Here is a 27866-nt window from a genome sequence, read left to right as displayed (position 1 = left end):
ACCTCCACAACAGTTAAATGTTTAAGAAACATGATTCTCATGCAAATAAAAATAAACATGTGTTGAAGATTTTATTCACCCAGTAGTTAATGAGGGAAGCAATAACATAATACAACCATATCAAGGAACATTTACAAAGTTTACATCACTCTGTATAATCCGCTCCGGTTTCATCCATCTCATCAGAACTGATTCAAATGAATTCTTTTTAACGGCTGAGTAATACTCCATTGTGTATATGTACCACTGCTTTCTTATCCATTCATCTGCTGATGGACATCTAGGTTGTTTCCATGTCCTAGCTATTATAAACAGTGCTGCGATGAACATTGGGGTACATGTGTCTCTTTCAATTCTGGTTTCCTCGGTGTGTATGCCCAGCAGTGGGATTGCTGGTTCTAAGGTAGTTCTATTTGCAATTTTTTAGGGAATCTCCACACTGTTCTCCATAGTGGCTGTACTAGTTTGCATTCCCACCAACAGTGTAGGAGGGTTCCCTTTTCTCCACACCCTCTCCAGCATTTATTGCTTGCAGATTTTTGGATCGCAGCCATTCTGACTGGTGTGAAGTGGTACCTCATTGTGGTTTTGATTTGCATTTCTCTAATAATGAGTGATGTTGAGCATCTTTTCATGTGTTTGTTAGCCATCCGTATGTCTTCTTTGGAGAAATGTCTGAAGTAAGCCAGAAAGAAAAACACCAATACAGTATACTAACACATATATATGGAATTTAGGAAGATGGCAATGACGACCCTGTATGCAAGACAGGGAAAGAGACACAGATGTGTATAATGGACTTTTGGACTCAGAGGGAGAGGGAGAGGGTGGGATGATTTGGGAGAATGACATTCTAACATGTCTACTATCATGTAAGAATTGAATCGCCAGTCTATGTCTGATGCAGGATACAGCATGCTTGGAGCTGATGCATGAGGATGACCCAGAGAGATGTTATGGGGAGGGAGGTGGGAGGGGGGTTCATGTTTGGCAATGTATCTAAGAATTAAAGATTTTAAAATAAAAAAAAATTAAAAATTAAAAATTAAAAAAAAATAAAAAGTTTACATTTAGGGGAAATGATAGCATTAAATTGCTGAATTTGATCCAAACTGTCCATAATTTGTAAATTTGAGGGAGACTTTTTACCAGAAAAAAAATCACTTGCATTTATTCTAGTCAAAAACCTACACATTAATCTCAGACCCCTTAAGAGTCATAAGAGACTAGTGTATAGAAAGTTTAGAAAATCAAGCCCAGTACTGTACTGAAGAACACATTGCTTTCTCCATGTTTTACCTGGCTTGTCTATTTCCACGTTTTATATAATTTTCTTCACCAGGATCTTTCTTATTTTCCTTTCCCATTATTCATTTCCTTGTTTTATGAAGTTATCTTAAATCTTATTGAGTGGTAATAATTAGAATTCTTTATGTTTCCTTTGGGGCTTCCCTGGTGGCTTAGATGGTAAAGAATCTGCCTGCAATGAAGGACACCCAGGTTCAATCCCTGGGTCAAGAAGATCCCCTGGAGAAGGGAATGGCTAGCCACTCCAGTATTATTGCCTGGAGAATTCCATAGACAGAGAAACCTGGTGGGCTACTGTAGAGTCACAAAGGTTGACATAGGGTCACAAAAAGTCAGCCATGACTGAGCAACTAACACTTTCATTTTACCTTTGTATCCTGAGGTGCTTCTGTGTCTCTTAGTATCACTTACTCCATTTTTCATTTTTGTCCTTCACTGTCATTATATTGGTTTTTAATCTTCAGGGTCCTATGATCCTTAATTCTTCATTCGATGGACAAAATATGTTGATTTGTACAAGGAAATAGCAATGTTCCTCTAATGTGTCATTAGAAGTTATCTCTTTTATAAGCTTCACTGGTGGCTCAGACGGTAAAGCGTCTGTCTGCAATGCAGGAGACCTGGGTTCGATCCCTGGGTTGGGAAGATCCCCTGGAGAAGGAAATGGCAGCCCACTCCAGTATTCTTACCTGGAAAATCCCATGGATGGCGGAACCTGGTAGGCTACAGTCCACGGGGGTCACAAAGCGACTGAGCGACTTCACTTTCATTTTCACTTTTGAATCAGGTGGTGACTGTATATTTTGTGTAAGTGGATTGTGCATTTTGAAGTTCAGGGCTTCCTGTAGAGTGCATGGACAACAAGGGGCAGTTAAATCAGTGACATCCATCATTTCCAAATTAAAATGGATTTGTGAGATGGTATCCTTTGATGTCATTCTTCTCTGGACCCTTTTGCTTTCCCTTTATTTTAGGATTTACTGCAAGTTGATGAAGTAGCTTAGTTCTGCTTTGCTTTTCTCTCAAGTCTCAGAGATTTAACCAGGAATCTTTTCTTCTACAAATTGTTAGACCTTAAGGAAAAGTCCATTCCTTCCTGATGGTTGGTTGAAGAATGGAAAAGGGGGAAAGGCCCAATGAACAGCTGTTCTGAATGCTGTTATTCCTCAGCTTCCTGCTGTGTATTTGCTGATTCTGAGGCGATAGTTTCCCCAAGTTCTCTTGGAAAGGACAGTACATAGCTTGTTTTCTTAGATTTTGCTGTCATGATTTCTCCTCTATTCAATTATGTATGCCTTTTAACTTTCAAGGTATCTAATGGGATTTCCCCACTGCTATCTGGTTTCATTATGTTTTAAATTAATGTAATTTTTATAATAACTTATTGCCATTTAAATTCAAAACTTAGAATGATAGGTAAGAAAACATTTGTGATTAGTCTGACATTTTCAAACTGAATTTAATTTGTCATAACCTAACACTTATTTTGCTTGTAGACTGTATAAATTATATTGGAATGAAGTTATTAAATGTACAATTGATTAACAAACACATTTGTTGTAATAATATATAATTTTCACTACAAGAGAGATCATTGAAATATGTGTAGATGTGTTGGGAGCACAAATTTTACCTATTCCTACTTGGATCCAGTGTTTGGGAATTTGCAACTTAATTGACAATAAGCAGATTAACAGAAGTGAAAATTATGTTTATATATTTTACATGCAAGAGTTGCTCACTGAGCAACTCACTGAATAGCCAGAAATAAGGATTTGTATTCCAGAATTAACAAAAACTGGAGAGGGCGAACTTAGGACTTCCATTGGAAAATAGGGAAGATTCTCATAAACTTTATTTTTAATGATGATAGCAATGGACAGTCTGTTTCCTGGATAGCTAAATTCACAGGAAATTTCCTCTAAGGGAAGTTCATGGCAGTTTCATTTTCAGGAGGCCCTGATTTAGTCAGATAAAGGAAATTCGTATAAGATTATTCTGCCTCTTCTGCAACTCAGATGTTTTCACTTTACAATCATCTTTCCAACTCCTAGAATACAGATGGGTCCTGACATTTCCCCCACTTGAAACTTCCTGAGAAGTTTTATTTTTTGAAAAAATCTATATTAGTTGGAGTAGAGAGCGATTCCAATTAGAAATTTTGAGGTAAGAAATGTACCAAAGGGGAAAGAGCATTGATTAAAACAAGAATGAATAAGCAGAAAAGAACAAACCTAAGGATGCTACTTTAGAAATCAGTATGCAGGTCAGGAAGTTAGAACTGGACAAGGAACAGACTGGTTCCAAATTGGGAAAGGAGTTCACTAAGGCTGTATATTATCACCCTGCTTATTTAACTTATATGCAGAGTACATCATGAGAAATCCTGGGCTGGATGAAGCATAGGCTGGAATCAATATTGCCAGAGAAATATTAATAACCTCAGATATGCAGATGACATTACCTTTATGGCAGAGAGTGAGGAAAAACTAAAGAGTCTCTAGGTGAAAGTGAAAGAGGAGAGTGAAAAAGTTGGCTTAAAACTCAATATTCAGAAAACTAAGATCCTGGCATCTGGTCCCATCACTTCATGGGAAATAGATGGGGAAACAATGGAAGCAGTGACAGACTTTATTTTCTTGAGTTTCAAAATCACTGAAGATGGTGATTGCAGCCATGAAATTAAAAAAACACTTGCTCCTTGGGAGAAAAGTTCTGACCAACGTAGACAGCATATTAAAAAGCAGAGACATTACTGCCAACAGAGGTCTGTCTAGTCAAAGCTTTGGTTTTTCCAGTAGTCACATATGGATGTGAGAGTTGGACTATAAAGAAAGCTGAGTGCTGAAGAATTGATGCTTTTGAACTGTGGTGTTGGAGAAGACTCTTGAGAGTCCCTTGGACTGCAAGGAGATCTAACCAGTCCATCCTAAAGGAAATCAGTCCTGAATATTCATTGGAAGGACTGATGCTGAAGCTGTAGCTCCAATACTTTGGCCACCTGATGCAAAGAACTGACTCATTTGAAAAGACTGATGCTGGGACATATTGAAGGCAGGAGGAGAAAGGGACATCAGAAGATGAGATGGTTGGATGGTATCACTGACTCAAAGGACATGAGTTTGAGTAAGCTCCAGGAGTTGGTGATGGACAGGGAGGCCTGACATGCTGCAGTCCATGGGGTCACAAGGAGTCGGACACAACTGAGTGACTGAACTGAACTGAAGGATACTACTCCATATCCCAATAGACCAGTCCAGGAAATGGGTAAATCAATCTAGGTAAATGGTTGTGTGTCATTTAAGGAAGCACTGATGCAGGTTGAGACACAGCACACATCAACTTATGCTTCTAAATAGTGGAAGCAGTCAAACATCCAATGAATGGAATTTATATGGGAACAAAAAGATTTTTAAGAAAGAACAGTGGTTGGAGCAGTTGATAAAGGCTAATTTCTGAGTCCAGAGTGTAGAGTTGAGAAGAGTAGGGTTAATGTGTCTGTAGATAGTAGAGAGAGGACAGCAAAGGCAATCTGGTGGATTCCCCAGTTTGTAGTCTGAGTGCTCTCCATGACAGCATAGATCTCAGTGTCATCCTCACAATTATTTTCAGGTGCAAAAAATGGAAACGTCAGGGATTCTGGTGAACTTACCAACTGCTCCAAACTATTGTGATGTATGTTCTTTGAAATTATGTAAAGTTGTTCAGCTTTCAGGGCTTTGGAAAAGGAACAGTGACTGTGCAATCTAGAGCCTCCATAAAGGTCTGAACAGTCAGTTTTTAGTTCTCAGTGACACCAAGACAGGAGGGTGGGAGAAAAACTGGAAACATAGTTTATTGACAAATTACTGGGGAAAATACTCAAAATAGCAGGATCCACTTTACAAAGAGTTGAAAATAGCTCAAAGACAGTGAACAGGACTAAAATCTGATAAGCCACATGGTGGATTATAGTTTCATTGAGACAAAATTTCTCTCTACTATAACTCTCATTTATTCAAAGATAATCAAAGTAAGATGATTTTTGTTACAAAGTTTTTATTACAAAGCCTAATCTTATTAAATATGTCCTAAATATTTAAATAAGTGCAATGGCTCAGCAGTAAAGATTCCATTTGCCAGTGCAGAAGATGCAAGAGATGGGAGTTTGATCCCTGAGTCAGAAGGATTCCCTGGAGAAAGAAATGGCAACTCACCCCAGTATTCCTGCCTGGAGAATCCTATGGAAAGAGAAACTGGCCACCTATGATTCAACAGGTCAGAAAGAGTTGAACATGACTGAGCACAGGCTCCAAGAGCACATCATCATCAGGAGCAAGAATAGTAACTGAAAACAGGCTTCTGTTTAAGTTTGCTTTACTGCAAATTTTTATAGAGAGCCTTAGATTGGACTTCTAGAAGCCATGCCAAGAACTTATCATCATACTTTGCATGCAGTAATTAGCAATTTGGATAAGTTATCCTCTTCTCAATGTACTTCCAAATATCCTAAGGTTCCTGAATCTGTCAGGAAGTTACCATGGTCACTTGCAAGTCTGGAATCCTTATATGCTAAGTATCAGATGAGTTTTTCCCCAAGAGGTCTTTGTAAATATTGGCTCATAAAATCCATCTGAGTTCCTTAAGACTGTCTAGTCACATCCGATTCTATGCACATCATTCTCAAATATGGCATTGCAGTTAAAGCCTTGATAATATGATCCATTTCCCCAATTATGTTCTGTTACAAGAACAGATTCTCACTGAATTTATGCAAATAACTGTATTGCCATGTAAGAATACTTAATCAGAGTTTCTGAATTCTAGAGTGATCAGGCAGAAAGAAAAGAACATGTTTCATTTCTGCTTCCAAAATTATAATCTACTAAATTTTTGGAAGTTATAGATAACATGAAAAAAAGTAAAGAGGAGCTTCTTCTTCTTTTTTTTTTTTTTAAATAAGTATTTTTACCTGCACCACATGACTTGTGTGATCTTAGTTCTCCAACCTAGGTCTGAACCTGCTTGGAGTCCCACCCATTGGATAACCAGGAAATTCACCCCAAAAGCATTTCTTAAACCTGATAAATAGAACACTAAAGAACCAAGTAATGTTTCACAGTTGTTCATGGAAAACATAGTAATTATTTTTGGACTTAATACTTTTTACCAAAATCATACCAAAAATGCAGCCCCTGTGCCCAAAAATATCCAAGGGAAAAAAAAGCAAGAACACTGCTATGGGAAGTAAGCAAAGGCAACAGAAGTAAAATAAGAGTCTTTATTGGCTGAGACCCTTTATTTTTACCCAAAAAAAAAAATCCCAGAGAGCTGACAATGATCAGTAAGATAACAGCCACAAATGGAGTATCCAGGCTTCCCACATTTCTGTCCAGCTGCCTACAAATTGTTGACCCCAACCTAACCTCCAATCACAGATCTGACACTCTCCCTCCAACCCACTCCAGGCATATAAAAAACTGAAAAGAACACTCTTTCTGGATCCAAGCCAAACTTTTGGAATACTAAATTGAGACAGAAGGATAACTTTGTTGCTGTTATCCAGTATTATCAGTCAGTCAGTTCTTTTGCTCAGTCGTATCCGACTCTTTGCGATCCCATGAATCCCAGCACGCCAGGCCTCCCTGTCCATCACCAACTCCCGGAGTTCACTCAAACTCATGTCCATCGAGTCAGTGATGCCATCCAGCCATCTCATCCTCTGTCGTCCTCTTCTCCTGCCACCAATCCTTTCCAGCATCAGAGTCTTTTCCACTGAGTCAACTCTTCGCATGAGGTGGCCAAAGTATTGGAGTTTCAGCTTTAGCATCATTCCTTCCAAAGAAATCCCAGGGCTGATCTCCTTCAGAATGGACTGGTTGGATCTCCTTGCAGTCCAAGGGACTCTCAAGAGTCTTCTCCAACACCACAGTTCAAAAGCATCAATTCTTCAGCGCTCAGCTTTCTTCACCTTCCAACTCTCACATGGATATATGACCACCGGGAAAACCATAACCTTGACTAGATGGACATTTGTTGGCAAAGTAATGTCTCTTTTTTTCAATATGCTGTCTGGGTTGGTCATAACTTTTCTTCCAAGGCTTAAACGGCTTTTGATTTCATGGCTGTACTCACCATCTGCAGTGATTTTGGAGCCCCCCAAAATAAAGTCTGTCACTGTTTCCACTGTTTCCTCTTCTATTTTCCATGAAGTGATGGGACCAGATGCCATGATCTTCGTTTTCTGAATGTTGAGTTTTAATCCAACTTTTTCACTCTTCTCTTTCACTTTCATCAAGAGGCTTTTTCATTCCTCTTCACTTTCTGCCAGTATTATCGATGACCAACAAACTCATGAACTCATGAAGTAGGTTCAAAAAATAGGAGTTAGGGAAGACAATGTTTCCTCTGCCCTTTGTGGTTCTTTGGGTGGTCTAAAAGTCAATATATCATAAAACAAATTAACAGGAAAAAAGTAATTATATACTTGCATATGAGGTTCCCATGAAAATATGAGATACAATGGCAGTCAGGCAGTTGTAGCCTATGTGTTCTTTTGAGCTAAGGGGTGGGATAAGGCTGTGGGGCTACAAAGGGGAGGAGGGCTAATTCACAGGACAGTGAAATAAGCACATGTTTGGGAATTAGATGTTAACCCTGGCATACAGATAGGTCATTCAGATAAAAGTTATCTCTGGCAATAACTTTTTATGAACCAGACCACCTATCAAAATTCTTTCAGGCAGTTGAAGGGGGGATAAAAAGCTCTTCCTGTATCTTCTGGGCCTTCAACATCTTCACCTGTAATCTAACACGTCACATGTTGGGGTAGCTTGTTCTGAACCCCTTCACAGATTTATAAGACATATACCTGTGTTCTACCCTGGGATTTTTGTCCTTGATATAGCACAAGATAACACAAAAACAGAGAGAAACAGAACACATAGTGATATATATTAAGAGCCACAATATCCAACAACTAATTCTAATTAGTTTTCTGTGAATCTAAATTTTGAAGATAACTTTTAGTGAAAACAAAAAGGCTCTTACTGTCCTTATAACAAGACCTTGAGCAGAGATTTAGGAATCTATTAACAATGTTACTGAGTCCAGAGGGGAAGAAAATGGTAGAGAAAGAAGACAGAGAGATCACCAGCTTCCCCACAAATACATCAAAAGTGCATCAAATATGGAACAACTCTTACAAAGCAACTTCTAGGCAACAGTAGAAGACCCCAGGACTCCAGGGGGACAGAATAAGCTCCATGAAATGAGACACCTATTAGCTAAACACAATCCTTGCTGAGGATTAACAAAATATAAATGTTTATCTGTTACAAAAAGAGAAAAAAAATGTTATTGAGTCCAAGCTCAGTCAACTTGCTGCACAACAGGCCAGTTAATGAAGAGACGATTTGTTGAGGCAAGGGATACAACTTTATTGGGAAAGCCAGCTAAGCAAGAAGATGGCAGACTGATAATTTAAAATAACCAACTTGTTGGTATCTGGATGTAAAAAACTCTCAGCCATGTCTGACTCTGTCGCCCCATGGACTATAGCCCACAAGGCTCCTCTGTCCATGGAATTCTCCAGGTAAGAATACTGGAGTGGATTACCATTTCCATGCCAGGGATATCTTCTCAACCCAGGGATCAAACCCAGGTCTCCTGCATTTCACTTTAATGTTAAAATATGGAAAACAGCCTCCCTGTTAGCATATTATACTTTAACTTACACTTTCATTTTAATATGTCTCAGATTTTCACTCAGAAAACTGAAGGTTTACTGCATTAAAGCAATACTGACTAGCCCTGAATCTCTTTAAGAAATAACAGTTGTAAGGAAAGGAGAAGGAGGTGAGGTGTATAAGGAAGATGACATGATGCCGGGGAAAATAAAATGCTCATTTTACTCAAGAGCTTGTGAAAGTGAAAGTGGGATAAAGGAAGAAGAGGAATTGCAAACATTTAATAGTTTGATGCAATCTGAAAGAGTTTTAATGATAAAAGAAATGTGACTGTTTTCTGTCTCTATTCATCTTCATCTGGTATTTTCTCTGTGGCTTACCTCGTCTTGCACTTTTAAAGAGAAATTGGTCTTTGTCACTCTCCCATTCACTCTCGTCTGCTTCTGTGTTAGTACTTTCAGTGGCAGCATTTGTTGTCTTTGACAGACATACCATTGTCTTTCTTATCATATCCTTTTGGTACTTTTCAGAATTCATAGCCTCTACATCTGTAGTTTCCTCTTGTTTTCTCTCTGCAGTAAGGAACTGAACACCATCTTTTTTCCTTCCCTTTGTCCCTTTGTTTTCTTTCTCATTTCATTGACCTCTACTTGGTCTGACACTTTATGCAGTTCTATGTCATAGATGGGCTTCCCTGGTGGCTCGATGGTAAAAAAACTTGCCTGCCAATGCAGGAGACTCAAGCTTGATCCCTGAGTTGTAAGATCCCTTGAAGAAGGAAATGGCTACCACTCCAGTATTCTTGCCTGGAAAATCCCATGGACAGAGGAGTCTGGTGGGCTTCAGTCCATGGGGTCACAAAAGAGTCGGACATGGCTTAGTGACTAAACAACATGCCACAGATTCTTCTGACTTATCTATGTCTCTGTTCCTTGTCAAGCTTTTTAAATGCTTTGTTGCTGGAAAAAAAAAATACCATCTCTCATATTAAATGATAGCTTGAGATAAAAGTTAAAATTATCTATTGTGTCTGCTCTTATGAGGTGTTTCCTCATGTGTTATTTAACATTTAGCTTGCCCTGTAAGCCGTATTTGTGGGGATCTCTTATGCTAGAAATTTTGTACATACTTGCTGGGTCCCTTGGTTTCAAGTTTCTTAAGTGCAGAAAGTCCTGGATGAGTAATTAAGCTATCATTGTTATTTAGACTAGCTATAAACATATGTATTATACATATTAACATATGTATTATTTATTTTTCAGGGAGTCACAGAATACAGTTTTTGCATTTGGATTTATCTTTACTATATTTTAGATAATTTTTAAATTATCTTCATAAATGAAATTGATTTGTGATTAAATATTTTATCTATCAGAGCACACTAAACTCTCTATACCAAATTACCATGTCATTTTAGAATTTAAAATCACATAACTTTTTAATCTCACAATTTTTTCAAAAATTGATCTTCCTATTTTTAAAAGAGTAATATTGTTTTAAATATTCATTACCTTAAATCATAGACTTAAGACTGCTTGAGCTGGAAAAGTTGACCTTAAAGACTTCAGTTCAGTTCAGTTCAGTTCATTTCAGTCGCTCTGACGTGTCCGACTCTTTGCGACCCAATGCATCGCAGCACACCAGGCCTCCCTGTCCATCACCAACTCCCGGAGTTCACTCAGACTCATGTCCATCGAGTTAATGATGCCATCTAGCCTTCTCATCCTCTGTTGTCCCCTTCTCCTCCTGCCCCCAATCCCTCCCAGCATCAGAGTCTTTTCCAATGAGCATGAGATGGCCAAAGTACTGGAGTTTCAGCTTTAGTATCATTCCTTCCAAAGAAATCCCAGGGTTGATTTCCTTCAGAATGGACTGGTTGGATCTCCTTGCAGTGCGAGGGACACGCAAGAGTCTTCTCCAACACCACAGTTTGAAAGCATCAATTCTTCAGCACTCAGCCTTCTTCACAGTCCATACATGACCACAGAAAAAACCATAGCCTTGACTAGACAGAACTTACTCGGCAAAGTAATGTCTCTGCTTTTGAATATACTATCTAGGTTGGTCATAACTTTTCTTCCAAGGAGTAAGTGTCCTTTAATTTCATGGCTGCAGTCACCGTCTGCAGTGATTTTGGAGCCCAAAAAAATAAAGTCTGCCACTGTTTCCACTGTTTCCCCATCTATTTCCCATGAAGTGATGGGACCGGATGCCATGATCTTCGTTTTCTGAATGCTGAGCTTTAAGCCAACTTTTTCACTCTCCTCTTTCACTTTCATCAAGAGGCTTTTTAGCTCCTCTTCACTTTCTGCCATAAGGGTGGTGTCATCTGCATATCTGCGGTTATTGATATTTCTCCCGGCAATCTTGATTCCAGCTTGTGCTTCTTCCAGTCCAGCGTTTCTCATGATGTACTCTGCATATAAGTTAAATAAGCAGAGTGACAATATACAGCCTTGGCATACTCCTTCTCCTATTTGGAACCAGTCATGTTATTACAAGTCCAAATGTGATACATTTTGTCAACTGTAGCAACAACAACAAACTAACACACACACACAAAAGTGCAATTTAAGAACTGTAAGTTGAGTTGTATTCTTGTCCTATTGAGATCTTTGGGCCTCCCAGCTGGCTCAGTGGTAAAGAATCCACCTGCCACACAGGAGAAACAGATTCTATCCTTGGCTTGTGATCTCCTGGAGAAGGAAATGGCAACAACTTCAGTAGTCTTGCCTGGGAAATTCTAAGAACAGAGGAGTCTAGTGGGCTACAGTCTATGTGGGTCACAAAATAATCAGACAGCAACTGAGGTCTAAAGCCCTGGAGACAGCCTCTCAGATAGCTCTGAGGAAAAGTCATTTGATGAGACTTGGATCATTAAGGAAAAGTTGTAGATGAAAATTTAACTTACTTATATTAGTTTAAGCATAAAATTTCTATTATAGTACATATATATTTATATTCAAATCTATACAGAAAATGGAATTTTAAACTGAAGTAAATAATTTAACCTCAAGGTCTGGGAAAATTTTTTAGAGCTGCCTACAAAATTAGGACATCATCACCTGGTACATTTAGGCATCACAAAAACATATCAGCTGAATTCTTCTTAACTGTTAATTGTTTGTGAGCCTGTAATTCTATTTTGTTATTCTCATTTAAGCCAAATTAATTCTTCTCTCTTCAGTAGTAGAAAAAACTCTGGCATGAAGTATACACATAAATGAGCAACAAATGAAAAAACAGATGCACAAGTGCATTCTTAGCTGGAACTGCTGTATGTAAATATTTATGGCCTAGAAGAAAAAGGAAAAAGTAACACATTTTTCTATGATAGAGATGGTTTCTCTCTGAACTTCTTTTAGGGTGATAATGCATTCCGCTTTATATAGAACAGTCCTACTTGACACTTGCTGTCCTATCGTAACTTATTGTATTTCCTTTCACTCTTCAAAAGCCCTGGTTTGGGCAATAAAGTATATGGCTCTTCTAGTAATTGTATTTCTATAAATGCATATGTGAAAGAGAACAGAGAAATGGTTTTTATTTACTGTTTTCATATCTTTCCTGGACCTTAAATGAAATGGTTCTTCTATATGGATATGACCAGTTTTTGTCTCAAAATACTACTTTGGTTGTAAAAACCAAATGTCAAAATTCTCATATCACTAATTTATTTGAGTCAAGGCATTAAATATCTGTCTCTGTTTGGAGTATGTCATCAGATAAACTAATTTATGTTCTAGGAGGACACTAGTGAAATGGAAATAGGTAGGTTTTAAAGCACTACATGAAAATTATACTTAGGTTGTCTGCTGATTTCTGAGCCATCACCAGTGTAGCTTTTTATTGTCATTATTAAGAGAGTAATGTGTAACAAAGTGATTTAAGTATCATGCAGACAAAAAGTAGGTGACAGTAGTAGTCATTGCAGCTGTTTATGTCCAGTTAAATATGTTCAAGCTTCCTTTATCTGGACATACAATAGAATTCTTTGTTGCTCCTTTGAAACTAAACTAATGGTCAAAGCAGAAATTTTACAAGCAACTTCATGATTTTCTGCCTTCCCTTTCCATGAAAACTTGAATCAAGATTAAGCTTCTGTAAAATCTGGGCTCCTGAGTATCAAATATGAGTGGGACTTCTGCTATTCTGTTTGTAGCATGAATGAAAAATGAATTTTTTGTTATGTTAAATAATTGAGATAATAATGTACCTTTTTACCATAACATAGCTTTCCTGGTGGCTCGGAAGTAGAATCTGCCTACCAATACAGGATACTTGGGTTCAATTCCTGGATTGGGAGGATGCCCTGGAGAAAGAAACAACTACCCACTGCAATATTCTTACCTGGGGATTCCCATGAACAGAGGAGCCTGGCAGGCTATATAGTCCATGGGGTTGCAAGAGTTGGACATGAGTGAACAACTAAACAACAACAACCATAACATAACCCAGCCTCCATTAATAGCTAAAATAACTTTCTTAAATAGTACTCTCAACTTCCTATAAAAAGCAACTACATTATTTGCTTTCAGACCTGTATATCATTTCCCAATCCTCCTAGCACCTCAGCCCTCTATTCTGCTTAGGTCAGCTGGCTACTAGTATGTTTTGATCAAGCAGTCTGTAACCCATTTATGAGGAAAAAAAAGTCATGGAATTGTAGAGCTGGAAAGATTTTTAGGGATTATGTAGTTCAACTCCACCATTTAGACAGGTCATTTGGAAAAGCACAACCTAAATAGTCTCTGATAGTCACTTATGTGAACTCAACTAAGGTACTTAATCTTTCTTACTTGACTTTTCTTAACTGTAAAAATGCAGATAACTTTCCTGACATTTTCCTGTCAGGTTTGTTTAAAAAAATGTGTAAATTTAAGTGAATCTATGAGATATAGTGGTCACAGGGCATCTACATATTCCTAAACTCCTTAAAAGTTTCATCCAGTTACAGGTAAAACACAGTAGAGCTATGACTTAGAAATAACATGTATGAGGAGTTTTATAATTTTATTTCCACTTCTATTAGCTGCTGCTGCTGCTGTTGAGTCGCTTCAGTCATGTCCGACTCTGTGCGACCCCATAGATGGCAGCCCACCAGGCTCTGCCGTCCCTGGGATTCTCCAGGCAAGAACACTGGAGTTGTTGCAGGAAGGGGGACCCCTTCCAGGGCCCGAAACTGGGCTCTTATCTAACACTTGGAAATGAATTGTCCAAGGAGACACATGTGCTGACAAAGCAAGAGATTTTATTGGGAAAGAGTACCCAGGTGGAGAGCAATAGGGTAAGGGAACCCAGGAGAACTGTTCTGCCAAGTGACTTGCAGTCAGGTTTTATGGTGATAAGATTAGTTTCCGGGTGGTCTTTGGCCAATCACTCTAATTCAGAGTCTTTCCTGGTGGCGCATGCATCATTCAGCCAAGATGGATGCTAGCAAGAGGGATTCTGGGAAGTGGACGGACATGCGGTGTCTCCTTTTGACCTTTCCCCAGCTCTTCTGGTTGGTGGTGGCTTATTAGTTCCGTATTCCTCATCAGGATTTCCTGTCATAAAACAACTCATGTAAATGGTTACTATGGTGCCTGGCCAGGGTGGGCGGTTTCAGTCAGTGTGCTTCCCCTAACAGAGTGGGTTGCCATTTCCTTCTCCAATGCATGAAAGCGAAAAGATGCTCAGTTGTGTCCAACTCTTCGAGACCCCATGGACTGCAGCCTAACAGGCTCCTCTGTCCATGGAATTTTCCAAGCAAAGAGCAATTTTATGTAAACTTTATAACCAACTTGTTATTTAAGCAAAGCAGGAATTATTATTATATCTATTTCATTATAGTTAGTTGAGATCCAGAAAAATTGTGATTTATCCAAGATTATCCTGTTACCACCCTATTTGGGTGGCACTAGTGGTAAAACAACAACAACAACAAAACCCACCTGCCAATGCAGGAGATTTAAAAGACATGGGTTCGATCTCTGGGTCAAGAAGATCTCCTGAAGGAGGGCATGGCAACCCACTCCTATCTTCTTGCCTGGAGAATTCCCATGGACAGAGGAGTCTGACAGGCTATTGTTCATAGGATTGCAGAGTCAGACATGACTGAAGGGACTTAGCAGAGTGCTCATCCTATTAGTATAGAGCAGAATTAGTCTTGAACCAATACCCTCTGACTTGAATATCACATTCTTTCTTTCCCATCTCCTTGAAGCACAGATTGGGTGCCATGGACTTTCTAGTCAGAGTTTTTATAGTATAAATAGACTTTGTAGAAGTGAGTCTTTCTAATTTTCTCAATATTCAATCCACAATAACAATAGTTAACATGGTATTGAACTCCAGTTTGTTGACTGAAGAAAAAAATCATAGTAAATCTCTACATGATAGTAAATCTAGTAAATCTCTACTTATCTGCCCTTTGTTACCAATTCCTGAGAGGTAGCCTCTAAATCCTTGTAATTCCTTTAGTGATATGAATATTTTTGTTATTCACAGTGGGCCCTGATGATAAGCTTATGCTAAACTGAAAGTGAAGTCTCTCAGTCATGCGACTCTTTGTGACCCCATGGACACCAGGCTCCTCTGTCCATGGGATTTTCCAGGCAAGAGTATTGGAGTGGGTTGCCATTTCCTTCTTCAGAGAATCTTCCTGACCCAGGGATTGAACCCAGGTCTCCCGCATTGTAGATAGATGCTTTACCGTCTGAGCCACCAAGGAAGCTAAAGAAGCAACCAATAGGAGGTCCCTAGTTGGTGTGAGCTAATGAGATGACTAAGATAGAGACTAGCCAAGCCAGAAAAACAAGTCACTTAATTAAAAGGTCAGATTTAGAAACAAACCATATCAGCCCATTCTCCAGGTAGGAGAGGATAGCCAGAGACTGAGCCTAATTTTATAGCAAATGATTAAATCAATCATGCCTATGTAATGAAACCACAATAAAAATTCTAAGAAGCAAAGCTTGGGTGAGCTTTAATAGTTGGCAATAATCTGTATATTGTTGTGCATGGATGTGCCAGAAGGGTAATATGTCCTGACTCCACAGGCAGAGGACAATGGAAGTTTCCTATTTGGGATCTTTCAATATATAGCTATTTATCCTTTTGCTATAATATACTTGTACAGGTTTACCTAAGAGAAACTGCAGGTTCAGTTTCAGACCAATGCAATAAAGTTATCCTAATAAAGTGAATCACAAAATACTTGGTTCCCCAGTGCATATAAAAGGTGCATTTATACTATACTGTAGTCTATTAAATGAGCAATAGATTATGTCTAAAAAATGTACATACCTTAATTAAAAATACTTTATTCTAAAAAATGCTAACCATCATCTGATCCTTCAGTGAGTTGTAACAGTGACATGAAAAATCACTCATCACATATCACCTTAACAAAGATAATAATGTTGCAGGAAAGGGGACCCCTTCTGGGGCCTAAGAGAGGGCTCTTATCTAACATTCAGAAATGAATTTGTCAACACACAAAGCAAGAGACTTTATTGAGAAGGGGCCCCTGGGTAGAGAGCAGGAGGGTAAGGGAACTCAAGAGAACTGCTCTGGCTTGTGGCTTGCAGTCTCAGGGCAGTCTCAGGTTTTACGGTAATAGGATTAGTTTCTGGGTTGTTTCTGGCCAATCATTCTGACTCAGGGTTCTTCTGGGTGGCTCATGCATTGCTCAACCAAAATGAATTCCAACGAGGCAGATTCTGGGAAGTCAATAGGACATGTGGCATCATCTCCTTTTGACCTTTCCAGAATTCTTCAGGTGGTGGTGGTTTGTTAGTTCTGTGTTCCTTACCAGGATCTCCTGTCATAAAATAAATCACATGAATGGTTACTGCAGTGCCTGGCCAGGGGGAGTGGTTTCAGCCACTGCATTTCCCCAGCAATAATAATAGAAAAGTTTGAAATATTATGAGAATTACCAAAATATGACATAGAGACATGAGGTGAGCAAATGCTGGGACAATGGTGCCAGTAGACACAGGATGCAGGATTGCCTGAAACCACAATTTGTAAAAATGAACAATGTCTTCGACAAGCAATAAAGGGAGGCATGGAATGAGGATGCCTGTAATCATATCACTTTCATGAGTTCTATGAGTCATTCCAGTTAATTATCAAATCTGAGCTGATATTGGAAACCTGTGACATTGTAGCCTGCAAGTGAGAAGTGTGGCCTGGGGATCCCTGTGCTTGTGAGGGCATCTCTTGGAGGAGTGTGACCCGGACTTTGAAGTTTGGCCATTCTCTAAGCAGCTAATGTCAGAAGTTATTTCATAGATATATTTCAACACAGGCACACACACACACACACACACACACACACACAGACACAGACACATATATAGAAAGTCAAAAGTAGCTTTTTTCTAACACTTTTGACTCAAAAGTAAAGATAAACATCATCTGGTGTTGCTTCATTCTTTTAAAATTTTGCATTACTTTTACATTAAAAAATCAAGGATATTAGCAAATCTTAAAATTTTTGTCTTTTTCAGAAATTTTTCAGGGGCAGTTAATGTTTATTCTGAATGTTCCTTAACTAATTTTTAAATTTATTTTATGAGAACACAGTTTTCAAAACCTTATCTGGAGAAAATGTGACAAAAAGTTAACATTTTTCTTTTGGGGACATAAATACATGAATTGGTTGATTGCATTATGTATTCTGTATCTTTCTTCATGTGTGAAATATTTTAAGTGTATCTATGATTCAATAGTAATTTTGCTTTATTTTCTGGCAATGCTGAATAAAGAAATCATTATAATAATTCAACAGTATGAAATCAGAGCACTGAAGGAATTTGCAAATACTATAATTCAGAGCTTTTCTTTCACCTGTGGAGAGCTGGTGTTAAGCAGCCTACAATTGCATAGTGTTCTTTTTCAATCTCCTGGACAATACAAACACAATTTCTACCAGAAGTACATTCTCTTAATGATTTGCTTTGCAGAATTGGTATCTTACTGGATATAGTGTTACATTGCCTGCATTGTTACTGATTGGCAATCTCACCATGCATTCTGCTCAGTCATTACCTGCCAACTGCATAATGAGAAAAAGGCTGCCATTCACAATGTTCCCAACTGGTGAAGTACTTTAGTTTCATATAACTTCAAAACGTTGAAACCTGTTTTTTTGTTGAATTCACCTACTACCTCTCTGCTTTGCACCAATACCGTTAATAAAATTTAAATAAATATTATCTTAAACTCATGACCAATAAAACTATTCATCTTGACAGTACATAAGTAGTAGCAGTAAATAAATTTTCCTCTTGATAATAATACATCTTTAATTGACATGAAGATTATTTTTTGTCTACCATTTAGTGAACATCAACTTCATGTCAAGTGTTAATTAGTTTTTGTATTTCATGTTCCTATATCTTTCTCAAAAGCCCCTCAGGGAGATAGGATCCACATATATATCTATCCTGCATTGGACTGTAAACTTCAGTAGGGATGGAGTGTTGTCTGCTTTTTCAATGACAGATTTGAAGAGGCTAGAACAGTGATAGGAGCATAGTGGATACTCAATAAATATTAGCTGAATGAATGAGTGGCTTTAACTATCCACAGGAATAAAATTTAACTTTTCAGTATCTCTTAATTTATAAGCCTGATGCAATAGTTTCCATGATGCTAGTGCTTTCTCTTAATTGTGCCATAATACCAGTTATACAACAGTTAGCTGATATAATAATAATGTATTTACCAACCAGGAACTCTCTATCTGGCAACTCCTTTCTTATTCTGGAGTTGGCAAAAAGTATGGTAAAAATTCATGAGTGACCAGAATCATTGAAGGTATTATACTCTGGTATCCAGCAAGATAATAATCTCACAAGGATATTTGTTTTGATCCATGATTTAGCTAAAACCCCTAGAACAGAAACTAGTGCACAATTGGCACTAAGCTATAAATATTTGTTGAGTAAGTGAATTTTATCTTAAAAGTGAATGAGAAATTAACCAAATGACAACCCACTTCGGTGTTCTTGCCTGAGAAATCTCATGGACAGTTTGATGGGCTATAGTCCATGCGGTCAGTGTCCAACACCACTGAAGCAACTAAGCAAGTAAGATACTTCACAGTGAAAGCTATAGTATTTTATGTGTTTTTCTTTATGCCATGTTTTTAAATAGCTTTCAGTAGTTTTTTCTGTATTTTATGATCCTAACAATAATTCTGAAGATGCATAAATCAAGTGTGATAGTTATCTTTTAATAAATGTATTTGGTGAATTGTCCAAAGTCAAATAAATTTTCTGAGACTACAACATCACTGAAAAACTGTGATTACATATTGATCTTCTGCCTACATTTAAATAAAATGGGGCTTTTAAAGGCATCAGATTTTACTATCATTTGAGAAATATTTATGATTTTAAATACTTATCTAAGAGTCACAAATACTGTCTCATTTGTGAAAATGTATAAATAGGAAAAGGAGTACGTCAAGGCTGTATATTGTCACCCTGCTTATTTAACTTATATGCAGAGTACATCATGAGAAATGCTGGGCTGGAGGAAGCACAAGCTGGAATCAAGATTGCCGGGAGAAATATCAATAACCTCAGATATGCAGATGACACCACTCTTATGGCAGAAAGTGAAGAGGAACTAAAAACTTCTTGATGAAAGTGAAAGAGGAGAGTGAGAAAGTTGGCTTAAAGCTCAACATTCAGAAAATGAAGATCATGGCATCCGGTCCCATCACTTCATGGGAAATAGATGGGGAAACAGTGTCTGACTTTGTTTTTTGGGGCTCCAAAATCACTGCAGATGATGATTGCAGCCATGAAATTAAGACGCTTACTCCTTGGAAGAAAAGTTATGACCAACCTAGATAGCATATTGAAAAACAGAGACATTACTTTGCTAACAAAGGTCCATCTAGTCAAGGCTATGGTTTTTCCTGTGGTCATGTATGGATGTGAGAGTTGGACTGTGAAGAAGGCTGAGCACCAAAGAAGTGATGCTTTTAAACTGTGGTGTTGGAGAAGACTCTTGAGAGTCCCTCGGACTGCAGGAGATCCAACCAGTCCATTGTGAAGGAGATCAGCCCTGGGATTTCTTTGGAGGGAATGATGCTGAAGCTGAAACTCCAGTACTTTGCACACCTCATGTGAAGAGTTGACTCATTGGAAAAGACTCTGATGCTGGGAGGGATTGGGGGCAGGAGGAGAAGGGGATGACAGAGGATGTGATGGCTGGATGGCATCACTGATTTGATGGACGTGAGTCTGAGTGAACTCCGGGAATTGGTGATGGACAGGGAGTCCTGGCGTGCTGTGATTCATGGGGTTGCAAAAGTCGGACACGACTGAGCGACTGAACTGAGCTGATAAACAGTATATATTGTATGAAATACCCAATTTTTTGTGGTAAGTATATACTGAAAGTAGAAAATTTATGGCTCAACGAATTTACCGTTGGGGGAGTGTGTAAATTCATCTCTTGACTACTGTGAATAGTACTTCAATGAACATTGATACGCTAGTATCTATTTGAGTTCCTGATTTCAATTCTTTGCACTTAATATCCAGAAATTGAGTTACTGAATTTTATGGTAATTCTATTTTTTTTTAATTTTTTTAGGAATCACTATACTATTTTTTTTTAATTTTTATTTTTACTTTATTTTGCTTTACAATACTGTACTGGTTTTGCCATCCATTGACATGAATCAGCCACAGATGTACATGAGTTCCCCATCCTGAACCCCCCTCCCACCTCCCACCCCATATCATCTCCCTGGATCATCCGCGTCCACCAGCCCCAAGCATCCTGTATCCTGCATCAAACATAGACTGGCGATTCATTTCTTACATGATAGTATACATGTTTCAATGCCATTCTCCCAAATCATCCCACCCTCTCCCTCTCCCGCAGAGTCCAAAAGTCCGTTCTAAAAGCAGCTTTACCATTTTGCATTCCAAGGAAAAGTACACTGTGGATAATTTCTCCACATTATATCTAACATGTGTTTTTGTTTGTTTCGTTTTGTTAAATAATAACAGTTCTAACAGATGTGAGGTGAAAATCTGTGATTTTCACAGATTTTGATTTGATCTTATATCTCCCTGATGTTAGTGACATTAAGTATTTTTTCATGTACTTATTGGCCATTTATGTGTCTCTGATTAAATCTGTATTCAAATCATTAGCCCATTTTAAGACCAGGATTTTGTTTGTTTTTGTTATTTTGCCTGCATTTCTATTTTTTTCTATTAAATTATAGAGGTTTCTCATATATTTTGGATATTAACCACTTTCTTGTGTATGGTTTGCAAATATTTTCTCCAATTCTGTACATTGCCTTTTCACTTTGTTAATTGTTTCCTTTGTTGAGCAAAAGATTTTAGTTTGATGAAGTCTTGCCTGTCTCTTTCTTCTTTTGCAGTGTGTGGTTTTGGCTTCACCAATGAGCATATTGCTTAAACTGATGTCAGGTAGTCCTTGCATTGTCTTTAATCTGTTTTGATTTTATTTTGCATATGGTGTAAAATAGTGTATAAGCTCCTTCTTTTGCAACTGGATATCCAGTTTTTCCAGCATAATTTGGTGAAAAGAATATCATTTCCCTATGTGTGTTCTTGATACCCTTATTGAAGAACAATTGACCTTACATATGTGGATTTATTTCTAAGTTTTCCATTATGTCCCACTGGTTTATATGTCTGTCTTTAGGTCAGTACTACACTGTTATTGTTTTTTTTTTTTAATTATTTATTTATTTGGCTGCACTGGGTCTTATTAGTAGTTGGGTCTTAGTTGTTTCACTTGGAATCTTTGTCCTTTGTTGTGACATGTATAATCTAGTTCCCTGACTAGAGATCGAATTCAGGCCCTTGCATTTGGGAACACTGAGTCTTAGACACTGGACCATCAAGGAAGTCCCAACTAACAATGTTTTAGTTACTGTAGCTTCATAATATATTTTAAAACAAGAAAGTATTATACCTCTGCTTTTATTCTTCTTTTTACAGATTGTTTTAGCTATTCTTCATCTCATGCTTTTAGATGAATTGTAATACATGTTTTATTTTCTATATAAACTACAATTGAGGTTTTAAAAGGGATTGGGCCACAGGACTGGAAAGGTCAGTTTTCATTCCAATCCCAAAGAAAGTCAATGCAAAGAATACTTAAACTACCACACAATTGCCCTCATCTCACACGCTAGTAAAGTAATGCTCAAAATTCTCCAAGCCAGGATTCAGTAATACATGAACTGTGAACTTCCAGATGTTCAAGCCGGTTTTAGACAAGCCAGAGGAACCAGAGATCAAATTGCCAACACCCGCTGATCATTGAAAAACAAGAGAGTTCCAGAAAAAATATCTATTTCTGCTTTATTGACTATGCCAAAGACTTTGACTGTGTGGATCACAATAAACTGTGGAAAATACTGAAAGAGATGGGAATACCAGACTACCTGACCTGCCTCTTGAGAAACCAATATGCAGGTCAGGAAGCAATAGAACAGACATGGAATAACAGACTGGTTCCAAATAGAAAAAGGAGTACGCCAAGGCTGTATATTGTCACCCTGCTTATTTAACTGATATGCAGAGTACATCATGAGAAATGCCAGGCCGGAAGAAGCACAAGCTGGAATCAAGATTGCCAGAGACATCTATGCATAGATGTCTAATAAATAAATAAATAAAATGTATATATGTCAAATAAAAAAAAAAGATTGCCAGAGAAATATCAATAACCTCAGATATGCAAATGACACCATCCTTATGGCAGAAAGTGAAGAACTAAAGAGCCTCTTGATGAATGTGAAAGAGGAGAGTGAAAAAGTTGGCTTAAAGCTCAACATTCAGAAAATGAAGATCATGGATCTGGTCCCATCACTTCATGGGAAATAGATGGGGAAACAGTGGAAACAGTGTCAGACTTTACTTTTGGGGGCTCCAAAATCACTGCAGATGATGATTGCAGCCATGAAATCAAAAGCCGTTTACTCCTTGGAAGGAAAGTTATGACCAACCTAGATAGCATATTCAAAAGAAGAGACATTACTTTGCCTAAACAGGTCCATCTAGTCAAGGCTATGGTTTTTCCTGTGGTCAAGTATGGATGTGAGTGTTGGACTGTGAAAAAAGCTGAGCACCGAAGAATTGATGCTTTTGAACTGTGGTGTTGGAGAAGACTCTTGAGAATCCCTTGGATTCTTGCAAGGATATCCAGCAAGTCCATCCTAAAGGAGATCAGTCCTAGGTGCTCTTTGGAAGGACTGATGCTAAAGCTGAAACTCCAATACTTTCGCCACCTCATGCAAAGAGTTGACTCCTTGGAAAAGACTCTGATGCTCGGAGGGATTGGGGCAGGAGGAAAAGGGAACGATAGAGGATGAGATGGCTGGATGCCATCACCGACTCAATGGACATGAGTTTGGGTAAACTCAGGGAGTTGGTGATGTTCAGGGATGCCTGGCCTGCTTCAGTCCACAGGATCGCAAAGAGTCGGAGACAACTGTGCAACGAACTGAACTGAACTGGGCTGAATCTGTAAATCACTTTGGATAGCATGGACATTTTACAATATTATCTTCCAATCCATGAACACAGGATGTTTTCCATTTCTTTGTATATTCTTTCTTTTGCCAGTGCTTTTTAGTTTTTTGTGTACAAATCTTTCCCTTCCTTAGTTCTATTTGTTCCTAATATTTTATTATTTTTAGAGGTATTACAAGATAATTTCCTTAATTTCCTTTTCAGATAGCCCATTATTAGTGTATAGAAATGCAACTGTCTTTTACATCTTGATTTTCAGTTCCATAATTTTACATTGAGATTCTTTAATGGGGGCCACTGGAGAAGGGAATGGCAAACCACTTCAGTATTCTTGCCTTTAGAACCCCATGAACAGTATGAAAAGGCAAAATGATAAGATACTGAAAGAGGAACTCCCCAGGTCAGTAGGTGCCCAATATGCTACTGGACATCAGTGGAGATATAACTCCAGAAAGAATGAAAGGATGAAGCAAAAAAAAAAAAAAAAAAAAAACAACAATACCCAGCTGTGGATGTGATAGAAGCAAGGTCAGATGCTGTAAAGAGCAATATTGCATAGGAACCTGGAATGTCAGGTCCATGAATCAAGGCAAATTGGAAGTGGTCAAACAAGAGATGGCAAGGGTGAACGTCAACATTCTAGGAGTCAGCGAACTAAAATGGACTGGAACGGGTGAGTTTAACTCAGATGACCATTATATCTACTACTGTGGGCAGAAATCCCTCAGAAGAAATGGAGTAGCCATCATGGTCAACAAAAGAGTCCGAAATGCAGTACTTGGATGCAATCTCAAAAATGACAGAATGATCTCTCTTCGTCTCCAAGGCAAACCGTACAATATCATAGTAGTCCAAGACTATGCCCCAACCAGTAATGCTGAAGAAGCTGAAGTTGAACGGTTTTATGAAGACCTACAAGACCTTTTAGAACACACAAAAAAGATGTCCTTTTCATTATAGGGGACTGGAATGCAAGAGAAGGAAGTCAAGAAACACCTGGAGTAACAGGCAAATTTGGCCTTGGAATGTGGAAAGAAGCACGACAAAGACTAATAGAGTTTTGGCAACGAAATGCACTGGTCATAGCAAACACCCTCTTCCAACAACACAAGATAATACTCTACACAAGGACATCATCACCAGATGGTCAACACTGAAATCATACTCATTCTATTCTTTGTAGCCAAAGATGGAGAAGCTCTATACAGTCAACAAAAACAAGACCAGGAGCTGACTGTGGCTCAGATCATGAACTCCTTATTGCCAAATTCAGACTTAAATTGAAGAAAGTAGGGAAAACCGCTAGACCATTCAGGTATGACATAAATCAAATCCCTTATGATTATAAAGTGGAAGTGAGAAATAGATTTAGGGGACTAGATCTGATAGACAGAGTGTCTGATGAACTATGGACGGAGGTTCGTGACATTGTACAGGAGACAGGGATCAAGACCATCGCTATGGAAAAAAAGTGTAGAAAAAGAAAAATAGCTGTCTGGGGAGGCCTTACAAATAGCTGTGAAAAGAAGAGAGGCAAAAGCAAAGGAGAAAATGAAAGATATAAGCATCTGAATGCAGAGTTCCAAAGAATAGCAAGAAGAGCAAAGAAAGACTTCTTCAGTGGTCAATGCAAAGAAATAGAGGAAAACAACAGAATGGGAAAGACTAGAGATCTCTTCAAGAAAATTAGAGATACCAAGGGAAGATTTCATGCAAAGATGGGCTCGATAAAAGACAGAAATGGAATGGACCTAACAGAAGCAGAAGATATTAAGAAGAAGTGGCAAGAATGCACAGAAGAACTGTACAAGAAAGATCTTCACAATGCAGATAATCATGATGGTGTGATCACTAATCTAGAGCCAGACATCCTGGAATGTGAAGTCAAGTGGGCCTTGGAAAGGATCACTACGAACAAAGTGACTGGAGGTGATGGAATTCCAGTTGAGCTGTTTCTAATCCTGATAGTTGAATCTGTGAAATTGCTGCACTTAATATGCCAGCAAATTTGGAAAACTCAGCAGTGGCAACAGGACTTGAAAAGGTCAGTTTTCATTCCAATCCCAAAGAAAGGAAATGCCAAAGAATGCTCAAACTTCCACACAATTTCACTCATCTCACATGCTAGTAAAGTAATGCTCAAAATTCTCCAATCCAGGCTTTAGCTATACGTGAACCGTGAACTTCCAGATGTTCAAGTTGGTTTTAGAAAAGGCAGAGGAACCAGAGATCAAATTGCCAACATCCGCTGGATTATGGAAAAAGCAAGAGAGTTCCAGAAAAACATCTATTTCTGCTTTATTGACTATGCCAAAGCCTTTGATTGTGTGGATCCCAATAAACTGTGGAAAATTCTGAAAGAGATGGGAATACCAGACCACCTGTTCTTCCTCTTGAAAAATCTGTATGCAGGTAAGGAAGCAACAGTTAGAACTGGACATGGAACAACACACTGGTTCCAAATAGGAAAAGGAGTACCTCAAGGCTATATATTGTTACCCTGCTTATTTAACTTATATGCAGATTACATCATTAGAAACGCTGGACTGGAAGAAACACAAGCTGGAATCAAGATGGCCAGGAGAAATATCAATAACCTCAGATATGCAGATAACACCACTCTTATGGCAGAAACTTAAGAGGAACTAAAAAGCTTCTTGATGAAAGTGAAAGTGGAGAGTGAAAAAGTTGGCTTAAAGCTCAACATTCAGAAAACGAAGATCATGGCATCCGATCCCATCACTTTATGGGAAATGGATGGGGAAACAGTGGAAACAGTGTCAGACTTTATTTTTTTGGGCTCCAAAATCAATGCAGATGGTGACGCAGCCATGAAATTAAAAGACGCTTACTCCTTGGAAGAAAAGTTATGTCCAACCTAGACAGCACATTCAAAAGCAGAGACATTACTTTGCCGACTAAGGTCCGTCTAGTCAAGGCTATGGTTTTTCCAGTGGTCATGTGTGGATGTGAGAGGTGGGCTGTGAAGAAGGCTGAGTGCCAAAGAATTGTTGCTTTCTAACTGTGGTGTTGGAGAAGACTCTTGAGAATCCCTTGGACTGCAAGGAGATCCAACCAGTCCATTGTGAAGGAGATCAGCCCTTGGATTTCTTTCTTTCTTTTTTTTCTCTCTCTTTTTTTTTTTTAGTTTTTTATTTTTTAAATTTTAAAATCTTTAATTCTTACATGCGTTCCCAAACATGAACCCCCCTCCCACCTCCCTCCCCACAACATCTCTCTGGGTCATCCCCATTCACCAGCCCCAAGCATGCTGCACCCTGCGTCAGACATAGACTGGGGATTCAATTCTTACATGATAGGATACATGTTAGAATGCCATTCTCCCAAATCATCCCACCCTCTCCCTCTCCCTCTGAGTCCAAAAGTCCGTTATACACATCTGTGTCTTTTTTGCTGTCTTGCAGACAGGGTCGTCATTGCCATCTTCCTAAATTCCATATATATGTGTTAGTATACTGTATTGGTGTTTTTCTTTCTGGCTTACTTCACTCTGTATAATTGGCTCCAGTTTCATCCATCTCATCAGAACTGATTCAAATGAATTCTTTTTAATGGCTGAGTAATACTCCATTGTGTATATGTGCCACGGCTTTCTTATCCATTCATCTGCTGATGGACATCTAGGTTGTTTCCATGTCCTGGCTATTATAAACAGTGCTGCAATGAACATTGGGGTACATGTGTCTCTTTCAATTCTGGTTTCCTCGGTGTGTATGCCCAGCAGTGGGATTGCTGGGTCATAAGACAGTTCTATTTGCAATTTTTTAAGGAATCTCCACACTGTTCTCCATAGTGGCTGTACTAGTTTGCAGTCCCACCAACAGTGTAGGAGGGTTCCCTTTTCTCCACACCCTCTCTAGCATTTATTGCTTGTAGATTTTTGGATGGCAGCCATTCTGACTGGTGTGAAGTGGTACCTCATTGTGGTTTTGATTTGCATTTCTCTAATAATGAGTGATGTTGAGCATCTTTTCATGTGTTTGTTAGCCATCCGTATGTCTTAAGATCAGAAACTATAAAACTCCTAGAGGAGAACATAGGCAAAACACTCTCAGACATAAATCACAGCAGGATCCTCTATGATCCACCTCCCAGAATTCTGGAAATAAAAGCAAAAATAAACAAATGGGATCTAATTAAAATGAAAAGCTTCTGCACAACAAAGGAAAATATAAGCAAGGTGAAAAGACAGCCTTCTGAATGGGAGAAAATAATAGCAAATGAAGCAACTGACAAACAACTAATCTCAAAAATATACAAGCAACTTATGCAGCTCAATTCCAGAAAAATAAACGACTCAATCAAAAAATGGGCCAAAGAACTAAATAGACATTTC

This window comes from Capra hircus, chromosome 1 (assembly GCF_001704415.2).
Source record: "Capra hircus breed San Clemente chromosome 1, ASM170441v1, whole genome shotgun sequence".
NCBI classification, from domain to species: domain Eukaryota; kingdom Metazoa; phylum Chordata; class Mammalia; order Artiodactyla; family Bovidae; genus Capra; species Capra hircus.
The sequence above is the reverse complement of the archived record's forward strand: the minus strand, read 5'-3'. Positions refer to the sequence as shown.